Below are 17,803 nucleotides of genomic sequence, written 5' to 3'. Positions count from 1 at the left end.
TCTGAACCCCGTCAATGTTTTACTTTGGCGGTTATCGACGATTTTTGGACAAATTATGACGTCACTTTTGCACCAAAAAGTTGTAATTCCCAAGGTTTTACGAATTTTGCGTGACTCCACACAGGAAAGTTGTTCAGGATGCTCAACTTGGTCGATTTGCACCGTCAAAACGCGATTTCCAGAGTTGACTATTAGAAAAACAAGATGGCCGCTCAACCCTTTTCCCTGCCCGGGGAATAAACTTTTTAATTTTCGAGCTCCCGAAAAGCCGAATTAGCGTGATTACTTCTTACGGATACCCCACCCGAGTGTGCCGGTGCAAATTTGAACCCCATCAATGTTTTACTTTGGCGGTAATCGACGATTTTTTGTCAAATTATGACGTCACTTTTGCACCAAAAAGTTGTAATTCCCAAGGTTTTGCGAATTTTGCATGACTCCACACAGGAAAGTTGTTCAGGATGCTCAACTTGGTCGATTTGCACTGTCAAAACGCGATTTCCAGAGTTGACTATTAGAAAAACAAGATGGCCGGTCTTCCCTTTTCCCTGCCCGGGGAATAAACTTTTTACTTTTCGAGCTCCCGAAAAGCCGAATTAGCGTGATTACTTCTTGCGGATACCCCACCCGAGTGTGCCGGTGCAAATTTGAACCCAGTCAATGTTTTACATTGGCGGTAATCGACGATTTTTGGTCAAATAATGACGTCACTTTTGCACCAAAAAGTTGTAATTCCCTAGGTTTTGCGAATTTTGCATGACTCCACACAGGAAAGTTGTTCAGGATGCTCAACTTGGTCGATTTGCACCGTCAAAACGCGATTTCCAGAGTTGAATATTAGAAAAACAAGATGGCCGCTCGTCCATTTTCCCTGACCGGAGAATAACTTTTTAATTTTCGAGCCACCCCGAAAAGCCGAATTAGCGTGATTACTTCTTGCGGATACCCCACCCGAGTGTGCCTGTGCAAATTTGAACCCCATCAATGTTTTACTTTGGCGGTAATCGACGATTTTTTGTCAAATTATGACGTCACTTTTGCACCAAAAAGTTGTAGTTCCCAAGGTTTTGCGAATTTTGCATGACTCCACACAGGAAAGTTGTTCAGGATAGTCAACTTGGTCGATTTGCACCGTCAAAACGCGATTTCCAGAGTTGACTATTAGAAAACAAGATGGCCGCTCTTCCCTTTTCCCTGCCCGGGGAATAAACTTTTTAATTTTCGAGCCACCCCGAAAAGCCGAATTAGCGTGATTACTTCTTGCGGATACCCCACCCGAGTGTGCCTGTGCAAATTTGAACCCCATCAATGTTTTACTTTGGCGGTAATCGACGATTTTTTGTCAAATTGTGACGTCACTTTTGCACCAAAAAGTTGTAATTCCCAAGGTTTTACGAATTTTGCATGACTCCACACAGGAAAGTTGTTCAGGATGCTCAACTTGGTCGATTTGCACCGTCAAAACGCGATTTCCAGAGTTGACTATTAGAAAAACAAGATGGCCGCTCTTCCCTTTTCCCTGCCCGGGGAATAAACTTTTTAATATTCGAGCTCCCGAAAAGCCGAATTAGCGTGATTACTTCTTGCGGATACCCCACCCGAGTGTGCCTGTGCAAATTTGATCCCCATCAATGTTTTACATTGGCGGTAATCGACGATTTTTTGTCAAATTATGACGTCACTTTTGCACCAAAAAGTTGTAATTCCCAAGGTGTTACGAATTTTGTATGACTCCACACAGGAAAGTTGTTCAGGATGCTCAACTTGGTCGATTTGCACCGTCAAAACGCGATTTCCAGAGTTGACTATTAGAAAACAAGATGGCCGCTCTTCCCTTTTCCCTGCCCGGGGAATAAACTTTTAAATTTTCGAGCCACCCCGAAAAGCCGAATTAGCGTGATTACTTCTTGCGGATACCCCACCCGAGTGTGCCGGTGCAAATCTGAACCCCGTCAATGTTTTACTTTGGCGGTTATCGACGATTTTTGGACAAATTATGACGTCACTTTTGCACCAAAAAGTTGTAATTCCCAAGGTTTTACGAATTTTGCATGACTCCACACAGGAAAGTTGTTCAGGATGCTCAACTTGGTCGATTTGCACCGTCAAAACGCGATTTCCAGAGTTGACTATTAGAAAAACAAGATGGCCGCTCTTCCCTTTTCCCTGCCCGGGGAATAAACTTTTTAATTTTCGAGCTCCCGAAAAGCCGAATTAGCGTGATTACTTTTTGCGGATACCCCAACCCGAGTGTGCCTGTGCAAATTTGAACCCCATCAATGTTTTACTTTGGCGGTAATCGACGATTTTTTGTCAAATTATGACGTCACTTTTGCACCAAAAAGTTGTAATTCCCAAGGTTTTACGAATTTTGCATGACTCCACACAGGAAAGTTGTTCAGGATGCTCAACTTGGTCGATTTGCACCGTCAAAACGCGATTTCCAGAGTTGACTATTAGAAAAACAAAATGGCCGCTCTTCCCTTTTCCCTGCCCGGGGAAAAAACTTTTTAATTTTCGAGCTCCCGAAAAGCCGAATTAGCGTGATTACTTCTTGCGGATACCCCACCCGAGTGTGCCTGTGCAAATTTGAACCCCATCAATGTTTTACTTTGGCGGTAATCGACGATTTTTTGTCAAATTAGAACGTCACTTTTGCACCAAAAAGTTGTAATTCCCAAGGTTTTGCGAATTTTGCATGACTCCACACAGGAAAGTTGTTCAGGATGCTCAACTTGGTCGATTTGCACCGTCAAAACGCGATTTCCAGAGTTGACTATTAGAAAACAAGATGGCAGCTCTTCCCCTTTCCCTGCCCGGGGAATAAACTTTTTAATTTTCGAGCCACCCCGAAAAGCCGAATTAGCGTGATTACTTCTTGCGGATACCCCACCCGAGTGTGCCGGTGCAAATCTGAACCCCGTCAATGTTTTACTTTGGCGGTTATCGACGATTTTTGGACAAATTATGACGTCACTTTTGCACCAAAAAGTTGTAATTCCCAAGGTGTTACGAATTTTGTATGACTCCACACAGGAAAGTTGTTCATGATGCTCAACTTGGTCGATTTGCACCGTCAAAACGCGATTTCCAGAGTTGACTATTAGAAAAACAAGATGGCCGGTCTTCCCTTTTCCCTGCCCGGGGAATAAACTTTTTAATTTTCGAGCTCCCGAAAAGCCGAATTAGCGTGATTACTTCTTGCGGATACCCCACCCGAGTGTGCCTGTGCAAATTTGAACCCCATCAATGTTTTACTTTGGCGGTAATCGACGATTTTTTGTCAAATTATGACGTCACTTTTGCACCAAAAAGTTGTAGTTCCCAAGGTTTTGCGAATTTTGCATGACTCCACACAGGAAAGTTGTTCAGGATAGTCAACTTGGTCGATTTGCACCGTCAAAACGCGATTTCCAGAGTTGACTATTAGAAAACAAGATGGCCGCTCTTCCCTTTTCCCTGCCCGGGGAATAAACTTTTTAATTTTCGAGCCACCCCGAAAAGCCGAATTAGCGTGATTACTTCTTGCGGATACCCCACCCGAGTGTGCCTGTGCAAATTTGAACCCCATCAATGTTTTACTTTGGCGGTAATCGACGATTTTTTGTCAAATTGTGACGTCACTTTTGCACCAAAAAGTTGTAATTCCCAAGGTTTTGCGAATTTTGCATGACTCCACACAGGAAAGTTGTTCAGGATGCTCAACTTGGTCGATTTGCACCGTCAAAACACGATTTCCAGAGTTGACTATTAGAAAAACAAGATGGCCGCTCTTCCCTTTTCCCTGCCCGGGGAATAAACTTTTTAATTTTCGAGCTCCCGAAAAGCCGAATTAGCGTGATTACTTCTTGCGGATACCCCACCCGAGTGTGCCTGTGCAAATTTGAACCCCATCAATGTTTTACTTTGGCGGTAATCGAAGATTTTTTGTCAAATTATGACGTCACTTTTGCACCAAAAAGTTGTAATTCCCAAGGTTTTGCGAATTTTGCATGACTCCTCACAGGAAAGTTGTTCAGGATGCTCAACTTGGTCGATTTGCACCGTCAAAACGCGATTTCCAGAGTTGACTATTAGAAAACAAGATGGCCGCTCTTCCCCTTTCCCTGCCCGGGGAATAAACTTTTTAATTTTCGAGCCACCCCGAAAAGCCGAATTAGCGTGATTACTTCTTGCGGATACCCCACCCGAGTGTGCCGGTGCAAATCTGAACCCCGTCAATGTTTTACTTTGGCGGTTATCGACGATTTTTGGACAAATTATGACGTCACTTTTGCACCAAAAAGTTGTAATTCCCAAGGTGTTACGAATTTTGCATGACTCCACACAGGAAAGTTGTTCAGGATGCTCAACTTGGTCGATTTGCACCGTCAAAACGCGATTTCCAGAGTTGACTATTAGAAAAACAAGATGGCCGCTCTTCCCTTTTCCCTGCCCGGGGAATAAACTTTTTACTTTTCGAGCTCCCGAAAAGCCGAATTAGCGTGATTACTTCTTGCGGATACCCCACCCGAGTGTGCCGGTGCAAATTTGAACCCAGTCAATGTTTTACATTGGCGGTAATCGACGATTTTTGGTCAAATAATGACGTCACTTTTGCACCAAAAAGTTGTAATTCCCTAGGTTTTGCGAATTTTGCATGACTCCACACAGGAAAGTTATTCAGGATGCTCAACTTGGTCGATTTGCACCGTCAAAACGCGATTTCCAGAGTTGAATATTAGAAAAACAAGATGGCCGCTCGTCCATTTTCCCTGACCGGAGAATAACTTTTTAAATTTCGAGCCACCCCGAAAAGCCGAATTAGCGTGATTACTTCTTGCGGATACCCCACCCGAGTGTGCCTCTGCAAATCTGAACCCCGTCAATGTTTTACTTTGGCGGTAATCGACGATTTTTGGACAAATTATGACGTCACTTTTGCACCATAAAGTTGTTATTCCCAAGGTTTTGCGAATTTTGCATGACTCCACACAGGAAAGTTGTTCAGGATGCTCAACTTGGTCGATTTGCACCGTCAAAACGCGATTTCCAGAGTTGACTATTAGAAAAACAAGATGGCCGCTCTTCCCTTTTCCCTGCCCGGGGAATAAACTTTTTAATTTTCGAGCTGCCGAAAAGCCGAATTAGCGTAATTACTTCTTGCGGATACCCCACCCGAGTGTGCCGGTGCAAATTTGGACCCCATCAATGTTTTACTTTGGCGGTAATCGACGATTTTTTGTCAAATTATGACGTCACTTTTGCACCAAAAAGTTGTTAATTCCCAAGGTTTTACGAATTTTGCATGACTCCACACAGGAAAGTTGTTCAGGATGCTCAACTTGGTCGATTTGCACCGTCAAAACGCGATTTCCAGAGTTGACTATTAGAAAAACAAAATGGCCGCTCTTCCCTTTTCCCTGCCCGGGGAATAAACTTTTTAATTTTCGAGCTCCCGAAAAGCCGAATTAGCGTGATTACTTCTTGCGGATACCCCACCCGAGTGTGCCTGTGCAAATTTGAACCCCATCAATGTTTTACTTTGGCGGTAGTCGACGATTTTTGGTCAAATTATGACGTCACTTTTGCACCAAAAAGTTGTAATTCCCAAGGTTTTGCGAATTTTGCATGACTCCACACAGGAAAGTTGTTCAGGATGCTCAACTTGGTCGATTTGCACCGTAAAAACGCGATTTCCAGAGTTGACTATTAGAAAAACAAGATGGCCGCTCTTCCCTTTTCCCTGCCCGGGGAATAAACTTTTTACTTTTCGAGCTCCCGAAAAGCCGAATTAGCGTGATTACTTCTTGCGGATACCCCACCCGAGTGTGCCGGTGGAAATTTGAACCCCGTCAATGTTTTACTTTGGCGGTAATCGACGATTTTTTGTCAAATTATGACGTCACTTTTGCACCAAAAAGTTGTAATTCCCAAGGTTTTGCGAATTTTGCATGACTCCACACAGGAAAGTTGTTCAGGATGCTCAACTTGGTCGATTTGCACTGTCAAAACGCGATTTCCAGAGTTGACTATTAGAAAAACAAGATGGCCGCTCTTCCCTTTTCCATGCCCGGGGAATAAACTTTTTACTTTTCGAGCTCCCGAAAAGCCGAATTAGCGTGATTACTTCTTGCGGATACCCCACCCGAGTGTGCCGGTGCAAATTTGAACCCAGTCAATGTTTTACATTGGCGGTAATCGACGATTTTTGGTCAAATAATGACGTCACTTTTGCACCAAAAAGTTGTAATTCCCTAGGTTTTGCGAATTTTGCATGACTCCACACAGGAAAGTTGTTCAGGATGCTCAACTTGGTCGATTTGCACCGTCAAAACGCGATTTCCAGAGTTGAATATTAGAAAAACAAGATGGCCGCTCGTCCATTTTCCCTGACCGGAGAATAACTTTTTAATTTTCGAGCCACCCCGAAAAGCCGAATTAGCGTGATTACTTCTTGCGGATACCCCACCCGAGTGTGCCGGTGCAAATCTGAACCCCGTCAATGTTTTACTTTGGCGGTAATCGACGATTTTTGGACAAATTATGACGTCACTTTTGCACCAAAAAGTTGTAATTCCCAAGGTTTTGCGAATTTTGCATGACTCCACACAGGAAAGTTGTTCAGGATGCTCAACTTGGTCGATTTGCACCGTCAAAACACGATTTCCAGAGTTGACTATTAGAAAAACAAGATGGCCGCTCTTCCCTTTTCCCTGCCCGGGGAATAAACTTTTTAATTTTCGAGCTCCCGAAAAGCCGAATTAGCGTGATTACTTCTTGCGGATACCCCACCCGAGTGTGCCTGTGCAAATTTGAACCCCATCAATGTTTTACTTTGGCGGTAATCGAAGATTTTTTGTCAAATTATGACGTCACTTTTGCACCAAAAAGTTGTAATTCCCAAGGTTTTGCGAATTTTGCATGACTCCTCACAGGAAAGTTGTTCAGGATGCTCAACTTGGTCGATTTGCACCGTCAAAACGCGATTTCCAGAGTTGACTATTAGAAAACAAGATGGCCGCTCTTCCCCTTTCCCTGCCCGGGGAATAAACTTTTTAATTTTCGAGCCACCCCGAAAAGCCGAATTAGCGTGATTACTTCTTGCGGATACCCCACCCGAGTGTGCCGGTGCAAATCTGAACCCCGTCAATGTTTTACTTTGGCGGTTATCGACGATTTTTGGACAAATTATGACGTCACTTTTGCACCAAAAAGTTGTAATTCCCAAGGTGTTACGAATTTTGCATGACTCCACACAGGAAAGTTGTTCAGGATGCTCAACTTGGTCGATTTGCACCGTCAAAACGCGATTTCCAGAGTTGACTATTAGAAAAACAAGATGGCCGCTCTTCCCTTTTCCCTGCCCGGGGAATAAACTTTTTACTTTTCGAGCTCCCGAAAAGCCGAATTAGCGTGATTACTTCTTGCGGATACCCCACCCGAGTGTGCCGGTGCAAATTTGAACCCAGTCAATGTTTTACATTGGCGGTAATCGACGATTTTTGGTCAAATAATGACGTCACTTTTGCACCAAAAAGTTGTAATTCCCTAGGTTTTGCGAATTTTGCATGACTCCACACAGGAAAGTTATTCAGGATGCTCAACTTGGTCGATTTGCACCGTCAAAACGCGATTTCCAGAGTTGAATATTAGAAAAACAAGATGGCCGCTCGTCCATTTTCCCTGACCGGAGAATAACTTTTTAAATTTCGAGCCACCCCGAAAAGCCGAATTAGCGTGATTACTTCTTGCGGATACCCCACCCGAGTGTGCCTCTGCAAATCTGAACCCCGTCAATGTTTTACTTTGGCGGTAATCAACGATTTTTGGACAAATTATGACGTCACTTTTGCACCATAAAGTTGTTATTCCCAAGGTTTTGCGAATTTTGCATGACTCCACACAGGAAAGTTGTTCAGGATGCTCAACTTGGTCGATTTGCACCGTCAAAACGCGATTTCCAGAGTTGACTATTAGAAAAACAAGATGGCCGCTCTTCCCTTTTCCCTGCCCGGGGAATAAACTTTTTAATTTTCGAGCTGCCGAAAAGCCGAATTAGCGTAATTACTTCTTGCGGATACCCCACCCGAGTGTGCCGGTGCAAATTTGGACCCCATCAATGTTTTACTTTGGCGGTAATCGACGATTTTTTGTCAAATTATGACGTCACTTTTGCACCAAAAAGTTGTTAATTCCCAAGGTTTTACGAATTTTGCATGACTCCACACAGGAAAGTTGTTCAGGATGCTCAACTTGGTCGATTTGCACCGTCAAAACGCGATTTCCAGAGTTGACTATTAGAAAAACAAAATGGCCGCTCTTCCCTTTTCCCTGCCCGGGGAATAAACTTTTTAATTTTCGAGCTCCCGAAAAGCCGAATTAGCGTGATTACTTCTTGCGGATACCCCACCCGAGTGTGCCTGTGCAAATTTGAACCCCATCAATGTTTTACTTTGGCGGTAGTCGACGATTTTTGGTCAAATTATGACGTCACTTTTGCACCAAAAAGTTGTAATTCCCAAGGTTTTGCGAATTTTGCATGACTCCACACAGGAAAGTTGTTCAGGATGCTCAACTTGGTCGATTTGCACCGTAAAAACGCGATTTCCAGAGTTGACTATTAGAAAAACAAGATGGCCGCTCTTCCCTTTTCCCTGCCCGGGGAATAAACTTTTTACTTTCGAGCTCCCGAAAAGCCGAATTAGCGTGATTACTTCTTGCGGATACCCCACCCGAGTGTGCCTGTGCAAATTTGAACCCCATCAATGTTTCACTTTGGCGGTAATCGACGATTTTTTGTCAAATTATGACGTCACTTTTGTACCAAAAAGTTGTAATTCCCAAGGTTTTACGAATTTTGCATGACTCCACACAGGAAAGTTGTTCAGGATGCTCAACTTGGTCGATTTGCACGGTCAAAACGCGATTTCCAGAGTTGACTATTAGAAAAACAAGATGGCCGCTCTTCCCTTTTCCCTGCACGGGGAATTTTCTTTTTATATTTCGAGCTCCCGAAAAGCCGAATTAGCGTGATTACTTCTTGCGGATACCCCACCCGAGTGTGCCGGTGCAAATTTGAACCCATTTAATGTTTCACTTTGGCGGTAATCGACGATTTTTGGTCAAATTATGACGTCACTTTTGCACCAAAAAGTTGTAATTCCCAAGGTTTTACGAATTTTGCATGACTCCACACAGGAAAGTTGTTCAGGATGCTCAACTTGGTCGATTTGCACGGTCAAAACGCGATTTCCAGAGTTGACTATTAGAAAAACAAGATGGCCGCTCTTCCCTTTTCCCTGCCCGGGGAATAAACTGTTTAATTTTCGAGCTCCCGAAAAGCCGAAATAGCGTGATTACTTCTTGCGGATACCCCACCCGAGTGTGCCTGTGCAAATTTGAACCCCATCAATGTTTTACTTTGGCGGTAATCGACGATTTTTTGTCAAATTATAACGTCACTTTTGCACCAAAAAGTTGTAATTCCCAAGGTTTTGCGAATTTTGCATGACTCCACACAGGAAAGTTGTTCAGGATGCTCAACATTGTCGATTTGCACCGTCAAAACGCGATTTCCAGAGTTGACTATTAGAAAAACAAGATGGCCGCTCTTCCCTTTTCCCTGCACGGGGAATAAACTTTTTAATTTTCGAGCTCCCGAAAAGCCGAATTAGCGTGATTACTTCTTGCGGATACCCCACCCGAGTGTGCCTGTGCAAATCTGAACCCCGTCAATGTTTTACTTTGGCGGTAATCAACGATTTTTGGACAAATTATGACGTCACTTTTGCACCATAAAGTTGTTATTCCCAAGGTTTTGCGAATTTTGCATGACTCCACACAGGAAAGTTGTTCAGGATGCTCAACTTGGTCGATTTGCACCGTCAAAACGCGATTTCCAGAGTTGACTATTAGAAAAACAAGATGGCCGCTCTTCCCTTTTCCCTGCCCGGGGAATAAACTTTTTAATTTTCGAGCTGCCGAAAAGCCGAATTAGCGTAATTACTTCTTGCGGATACCCCACCCGAGTGTGCCGGTGCAAATTTGGACCCCATCAATGTTTTACTTTGGCGGTAATCGACGATTTTTTGTCAAATTATGACGTCACTTTTGCACCAAAAAGTTGTTAATTCCCAAGGTTTTACGAATTTTGCATGACTCCACACAGGAAAGTTGTTCAGGATGCTCAACTTGGTCGATTTGCACCGTCAAAACGCGATTTCCAGAGTTGACTATTAGAAAAACAAAATGGCCGCTCTTCCCTTTTCCCTGCCCGGGGAATAAACTTTTTAATTTTCGAGCTCCCGAAAAGCCGAATTAGCGTGATTACTTCTTGCGGATACCCCACCCGAGTGTGCCTGTGCAAATTTGAACCCCATCAATGTTTTACTTTGGCGGTAGTCGACGATTTTTGGTCAAATTATGACGTCACTTTTGCACCAAAAAGTTGTAATTCCCAAGGTTTTGCGAATTTTGCATGACTCCACACAGGAAAGTTGTTCAGGATGCTCAACTTGGTCGATTTGCACCGTAAAAACGCGATTTCCAGAGTTGACTATTAGAAAAACAAGATGGCCGCTCTTCCCTTTTCCCTGCCCGGGGAATAAACTTTTTACTTTCGAGCTCCCGAAAAGCCGAATTAGCGTGATTACTTCTTGCGGATACCCCACCCGAGTGTGCCTGTGCAAATTTGAACCCCATCAATGTTTCACTTTGGCGGTAATCGACGATTTTTTGTCAAATTATGACGTCACTTTTGTACCAAAAAGTTGTAATTCCCAAGGTTTTACGAATTTTGCATGACTCCACACAGGAAAGTTGTTCAGGATGCTCAACTTGGTCGATTTGCACGGTCAAAACGCGATTTCCAGAGTTGACTATTAGAAAAACAAGATGGCCGCTCTTCCCTTTTCCCTGCACGGGGAATTTTCTTTTTATATTTCGAGCTCCCGAAAAGCCGAATTAGCGTGATTACTTCTTGCGGATACCCCACCCGAGTGTGCCGGTGCAAATTTGAACCCATTTAATGTTTCACTTTGGCGGTAATCGACGATTTTTGGTCAAATTATGACGTCACTTTTGCACCAAAAAGTTGTAATTCCCAAGGTTTTACGAATTTTGCATGACTCCACACAGGAAAGTTGTTCAGGATGCTCAACTTGGTCGATTTGCACGGTCAAAACGCGATTTCCAGAGTTGACTATTAGAAAAACAAGATGGCCGCTCTTCCCTTTTCCCTGCCCGGGGAATAAACTGTTTAATTTTCGAGCTCCCGAAAAGCCGAAATAGCGTGATTACTTCTTGCGGATACCCCACCCGAGTGTGCCTGTGCAAATTTGAACCCCATCAATGTTTTACTTTGGCGGTAATCGACGATTTTTTGTCAAATTATAACGTCACTTTTGCACCAAAAAGTTGTAATTCCCAAGGTTTTGCGAATTTTGCATGACTCCACACAGGAAAGTTGTTCAGGATGCTCAACATTGTCGATTTGCACCGTCAAAACGCGATTTCCAGAGTTGACTATTAGAAAAACAAGATGGCCGCTCTTCCCTTTTCCCTGCACGGGGAATAAACTTTTTAATTTTCGAGCTCCCGAAAAGCCGAATTAGCGTGATTACTTCTTGCGGATACCCCACCCGAGTGTGCCTGTGCAAATTTGAACCCCATCAATGTTTTACTTTGGCGGTAATCGACGATTTTTTGTCAAATTATGACGTCACTTTTGCACCAAAAAGTTGTAATTCCCAAGGTTTTGCGAATTTTGCATGACTCCACACAGGAAAGTTGTTCAAGATGCTCAACTTGGTCGATTTGCACCAAAAAACGCGATTTCCAGAGTTGACTATTAAAAAAAACAAGATGGCCGCTCTTCCCTTTTCCCTGCACGGGGAATAAACTTTTTAATTTTCGAGCTCCCGAAAAGCCGAATTAGCGTGATTACTTCTTGCGGATACCCCACCCGAGTGTGCCTGTGCAAATTTGAACCCCATCAATGTTTTACTTTGGCGGTAATCGACGATTTTTTGTCAAATTATGACGTCACTTTTGCACCAAAAAGTTGTAATTCCCAAGGTTTTGCGAATTTTGCATGACTCCACACAGGAAAGTTGTTCAGGATGCTCAACTTGGTCGATTTGCACCGTAAAAACGCGATTTCCAGAGTTGACTATTAGAAAAACAAGATGGCCGCTCTTCCCTTTTCCCTGCACGGGGAATTTTCTTTTTATATTTCGAGCTCCCGAAAAGCCGAATTAGCGTGATTACTTCTTGCGGATACCCCACCCGAGTGTGCCTGTGCAAATTTGAACCCCATCAATGTTTTACTTTGGCGGTAGTCGACGATTTTTTGTCAAATTATGACGTCACTTTTGCACCAAAAAGTTGTAATTCCCAAGGTTTTGCGAATTTTGCATGACTCCACACAGGAAAGTTGTTCAGGATGCTCAACTTGGTCGATTTGCACCGTAAAAACGCGATTTCCAGAGTTGACTATTAGAAAAACAAGATGGCCGCTCTTCCCTTTTCCCTGCACGGGGAATAAACTTTTTAATTTTCGAGCTCCCGAAAAGCCGAATTAGCGTGATTACTTCTTGCGGATACCCCACCCGAGAGTGCCGGTGCAAATTTGAACCCATTTAATGTTTCACTTTGGCGGTAATCGACGATTTTTGGTCAAATTATGACGTCACTTTTGTACCAAAAAGTTGTAATTCCCAAGGTTTTACGAATTTTGCATGACTCCACACAGGAAAGTTGTTCAGGATGCTCAACTTGGTCGATTTGCACGGTCAAAACGCGATTTCCAGAGTTGACTATTAGAAAAACAAGATGGCCGCTCTTCCCTTTTCCCTGCACGGGGAATAAACTTTTTAATTTTCGAGCTCCCGAAAAGCCGAATTAGCGTGATTACTTCTTGCGGATACCCCACCCGAGTGTGCCGGTGCAAATTTGAACCCATTTAATGTTTCGCTTTGGCGGTAATCGACGATTTTTGGTCAAATTATGACGTCACTTTTGCACCAAAAAGTTGTAATTCCCAAGGTTTTACGAATTTTGCATGACTCCACACAGGAAAGTTGTTCAGGATGCTCAACTTGGTCGATTTGCACGGTCAAAACGCGATTTCCAGAGTTGACTATCAGAAAAACAAGATGGCCGCTCTTCCCTTTTCCCTGCCCGGGGAATAAACTGTTTAATTTTCGAGCTCCCGAAAAGCCGAATTAGCGTGATTACTTCTTGCGGATACCCCACCCGAGTGTGCCTGTGCAAATTTGAACCCCATCAATGTTTTACTTTGGCGGTAATCGACGATTTTTTGTCAAATTATAACGTCACTTTTGCACCAAAAAGTTGTAATTCCCAAGGTTTTGCGAATTTTGCATGACTCCACACAGGAAAGTTGTTCAGGATGCTCAACATTGTCGATTTGCACCGTCAAAACGCGATTTCCAGAGTTGACTATTAGAAAAACAAGATGGCCGCTCTTCCCTTTTCCCTGCACGGGGAATAAACTTTTTAATTTTCGAGCTCCCGAAAAGCCGAATTAGCGTGATTACTTCTTGCGGATACCCCACCCGAGTGTGCCTGTGCAAATTTGAACCCCATCAATGTTTTACTTTGGCGGTAATCGACGATTTTTTGTCAAATTATGACGTCACTTTTGCACCAAAAAGTTGTAATTCCCAAGGTTTTGCGAATTTTGCATGACTCCACACAGGAAAGTTGTTCAGGATGCTCAACTTGGTCGATTTGCACCAAAAAACGCGATTTCCAGAGTTGACTATTAAAAAAAACAAGATGGCCGCTCTTCCCTTTTCCCTGCACGGGGAATAAACTTTTTAATTGTCGAGCTCCCGGAAAGCCGAATTAGCGTGATTACTTCTTGCGGATACCCCACCCGAGTGTGCCGGTGCAAATTTGAACCCATTTAATGTTTCACTTTGGCGGTAATCGACGATTTTTTGTCAAATTATGACGTCACTTTTGCACCAAAAAGTTGTAATTCCCAAGGTTTTGCGAATTTTGCATGACTCCACACAGGAAAGTTGTTCAGGATGCTCAACTTGGTCGATTTGCACCGTAAAAACGCGATTTCCAGAGTTGACTATTAGAAAACAAGATGGCCGCTCTTCCCTTTTCCCTGCCCGGGGAATAAACTTTTTAATTTTCGAGCTCCCGAAAAGCCGAATTAGCGTGATTACTTCTTGCGGATACCCCACCCGAGTGTGCCTGTGCAAATTTGAACCCCATCAATGTTTTACTTTGGCGGTAGTCGACGATTTTTTGTCAAATTATGACGTCACTTTTGCACCAAAAAGTTGTAATTCCCAAGGTTTTGCGAATTTTGCATGACTCCACACAGGAAAGTTGTTCAGGATGCTCAACTTGGTCGATTTGCACCGTAAAAACGCGATTTCCAGAGTTGACTATTAGAAAAACAAGATGGCCGCTCTTCCCTTTTCCCTGCACGGGGAATAAACTTTTTAATTTTCGAGCTCCCGAAAAGCCGAATTAGCGTGATTACTTCTTGCGGATACCCCACCCGAGAGTGCCGGTGCAAATTTGAACCCATTTAATGTTTCACTTTGGCGGTAATCGACGATTTTTGGTCAAATTATGACGTCACTTTTGTACCAAAAAGTTGTAATTCCCAAGGTTTTACGAATTTTGCATGACTCCACACAGGAAAGTTGTTCAGGATGCTCAACTTGGTCGATTTGCACGGTCAAAACGCGATTTCCAGAGTTGACTATTAGAAAAACAAGATGGCCGCTCTTCCCTTTTCCCTGCACGGGGAATAAACTTTTTAATTTTCGAGCTCCCGAAAAGCCGAATTAGCGTGATTACTTCTTGCGGATACCCCACCCGAGTGTGCCTGTGCAAATTTGAACCCCATCAATGTTTTACTTTGGCGGTAATCGACGATTTTTGGTCAAATTATGACGTCACTTTTGCACCAAAAAGTTGTAATTCCCAAGGTTTTACGAATTTTGCATGACTCCACACAGGAAAGTTGTTCAGGATGCTCAACTTAGTCGATTTGCACGGTCAAAACGCGATTTCCAGAGTTGACTATTAGAAAAACAAGATGGCCGCTCTTCCCTTTTCCCTGCCCGGGGAATAAACTGTTTAATTTTCGAGCTCCCGAAAAGCCGAATTAGCGTGATTACTTCTTGCGGATACCCCACCCGAGTGTGCCTGTGCAAATTTGAACCCCATCAATGTTTTACTTTGGCGGTAATCGACGATTTTTTGTCAAATTATAACGTCACTTTTGCACCAAAAAGTTGTAATTCCCAAGGTTTTGCGAATTTTGCATGACTCCACACAGGAAAGTTGTTCAGGATGCTCAACATTGTCGATTTGCACCGTCAAAACGCGATTTCCAGAGTTGACTATTAGAAAAACAAGATGGCCGCTCTTCCCTTTTCCCTGCACGGGGAATAAACTTTTTAATTTTCGAGCTCCCGAAAAGCCGAATTAGCGTGATTACTTCTTGCGGATACCCCACCCGAGTGTGCCTGTGCAAATTTGAACCCCATCAATGTTTTACTTTGGCGGTAATCGACGATTTTTTGTCAAATTATGACGTCACTTTTGCACCAAAAAGTTGTAATTCCCAAGGTTTTGCGAATTTTGCATGACTCCACACAGGAAAGTTGTTCAAGATGCTCAACTTGGTCGATTTGCACCAAAAAACGCGATTTCCAGAGTTGACTATTAAAAAAAACAAGATGGCCGCTCTTCCCTTTTCCCTGCACGGGGAATAAACTTTTTAATTTTCGAGCTCCCGAAAAGCCGAATTAGCGTGATTACTTCTTGCGGATACCCCACCCGAGTGTGCCTGTGCAAATTTGAACCCCATCAATGTTTTACTTTGGCGGTAATCGACGATTTTTTGTCAAATTATGACGTCACTTTTGCACCAAAAAGTTGTAATTCCCAAGGTTTTGCGAATTTTGCATGACTCCACACAGGAAAGTTGTTCAGGATGCTCAACTTGGTCGATTTGCACCGTAAAAACGCGATTTCCAGAGTTGACTATTAGAAAACAAGATGGCCACTCTTCCCTTTACCCTGCCCGGGGAATAAACTTTTTAATTTTCGAGCTCCCGAAAAGCCGAATTAGCGTGATTACTTCTTGCGGATACCCCACCCGAGTGTGCCTGTGCAAATTTGAACCCCATCAATGTTTTACTTTGGCGGTAGTCGACGATTTTTTGTCAAATTATGACGTCACTTTTGCACCAAAAAGTTGTAATTCCCAAGGTTTTGCGAATTTTGCATGACTCCACACAGGAAAGTTGTTCAGGATGCTCAACTTGGTCGATTTGCACCGTAAAAACGCGATTTCCAGAGTTGACTATTAGAAAAACAAGATGGCCGCTCTTCCCTTTTCCCTGCACGGGGAATAAACTTTTTAATTTTCGAGCTCCCGAAAAGCCGAATTAGCGTGATTACTTCTTGCGGATACCCCACCCGAGAGTGCCGGTGCAAATTTGAACCCATTTAATGTTTCACTTTGGCGGTAATCGACGATTTTTGGTCAAATTATGACGTCACTTTTGTACCAAAAAGTTGTAATTCCCAAGGTTTTACGAATTTTGCATGACTCCACACAGGAAAGTTGTTCAGGATGCTCAACTTGGTCGATTTGCACGGTCAAAACGCGATTTCCAGAGTTGACTATTAGAAAAACAAGATGGCCGCTCTTCCCTTTTCCCTGCACGGGGAATAAACTTTTTAATTTTCGAGCTCCCGAAAAGCCGAATTAGCGTGATTACTTCTTGCGGATACCCCACCCGAGTGTGCCGGTGCAAATTTGAACCCATTTAATGTTTCACTTTGGCGGTAATCGACGATTTTTGGTCAAATTATGACGTCACTTTTGCACCAAAAAGTTGTAATTCCCAAGGTTTTACGAATTTTGCATGACTCCACACAGGAAAGTTGTTCAGGATGCTCAACTTGGTCGATTTGCACGGTCAAAACGCGATTTCCAGAGTTGACTATCAGAAAAACAAGATGGCCGCTCTTCCCTTTTCCCTGCCCGGGGAATAAACTGTTTAATTTTCGAGCTCCCGAAAAGCCGAATTAGCGTGATTACTTCTTGCGGATACCCCACCCGAGTGTGCCTGTGCAAATTTGAACCCCATCAATGTTTTACTTTGGCGGTAATCGACGATTTTTTGTCAAATTATAACGTCACTTTTGCACCAAAAAGTTGTAATTCCCAAGGTTTTGCGAATTTTGCATGACTCCACACAGGAAAGTTGTTCAGGATGCTCAACATTGTCGATTTGCACCGTCAAAACGCGATTTCCAGAGTTGACTATTAGAAAAACAAGATGGCCGCTCTTCCCTTTTCCCTGCACGGGGAATAAACTTTTTAATTTTCGAGCTCCCGAAAAGCCGAATTAGCGTGATTACTTCTTGCGGATACCCCACCCGAGTGTGCCTGTGCAAATTTGAACCCCATCAATGTTTTACTTTGGCGGTAATCGACGATTTTTTGTCAAATTATGACGTCACTTTTGCACCAAAAAGTTGTAATTCCCAAGGTTTTGCGAATTTTGCATGACTCCACACAGGAAAGTTGTTCAGGATGCTCAACTTGGTCGATTTGCACCAAAAAACGCGATTTCCAGAGTTGACTATTAAAAAAAACAAGATGGCCGCTCTTCCCTTTTCCCTGCACGGGGAATAAACTTTTTAATTTTCGAGCTCCCGAAAAGCCGAATTAGCGTGATTACTTCTTGCGGATACCCCACCCGAGTGTGCCGGTGCAAATTTGAACCCATTTAATGTTTCACTTTGG

Source organism: Asterias amurensis, chromosome 15 (genome assembly GCF_032118995.1).
Source record: "Asterias amurensis chromosome 15, ASM3211899v1".
Classification (NCBI taxonomy): Eukaryota; Metazoa; Echinodermata; class Asteroidea; order Forcipulatida; family Asteriidae; genus Asterias; species Asterias amurensis.
The sequence above is the reverse complement of the archived record's forward strand: the minus strand, read 5'-3'. Positions refer to the sequence as shown.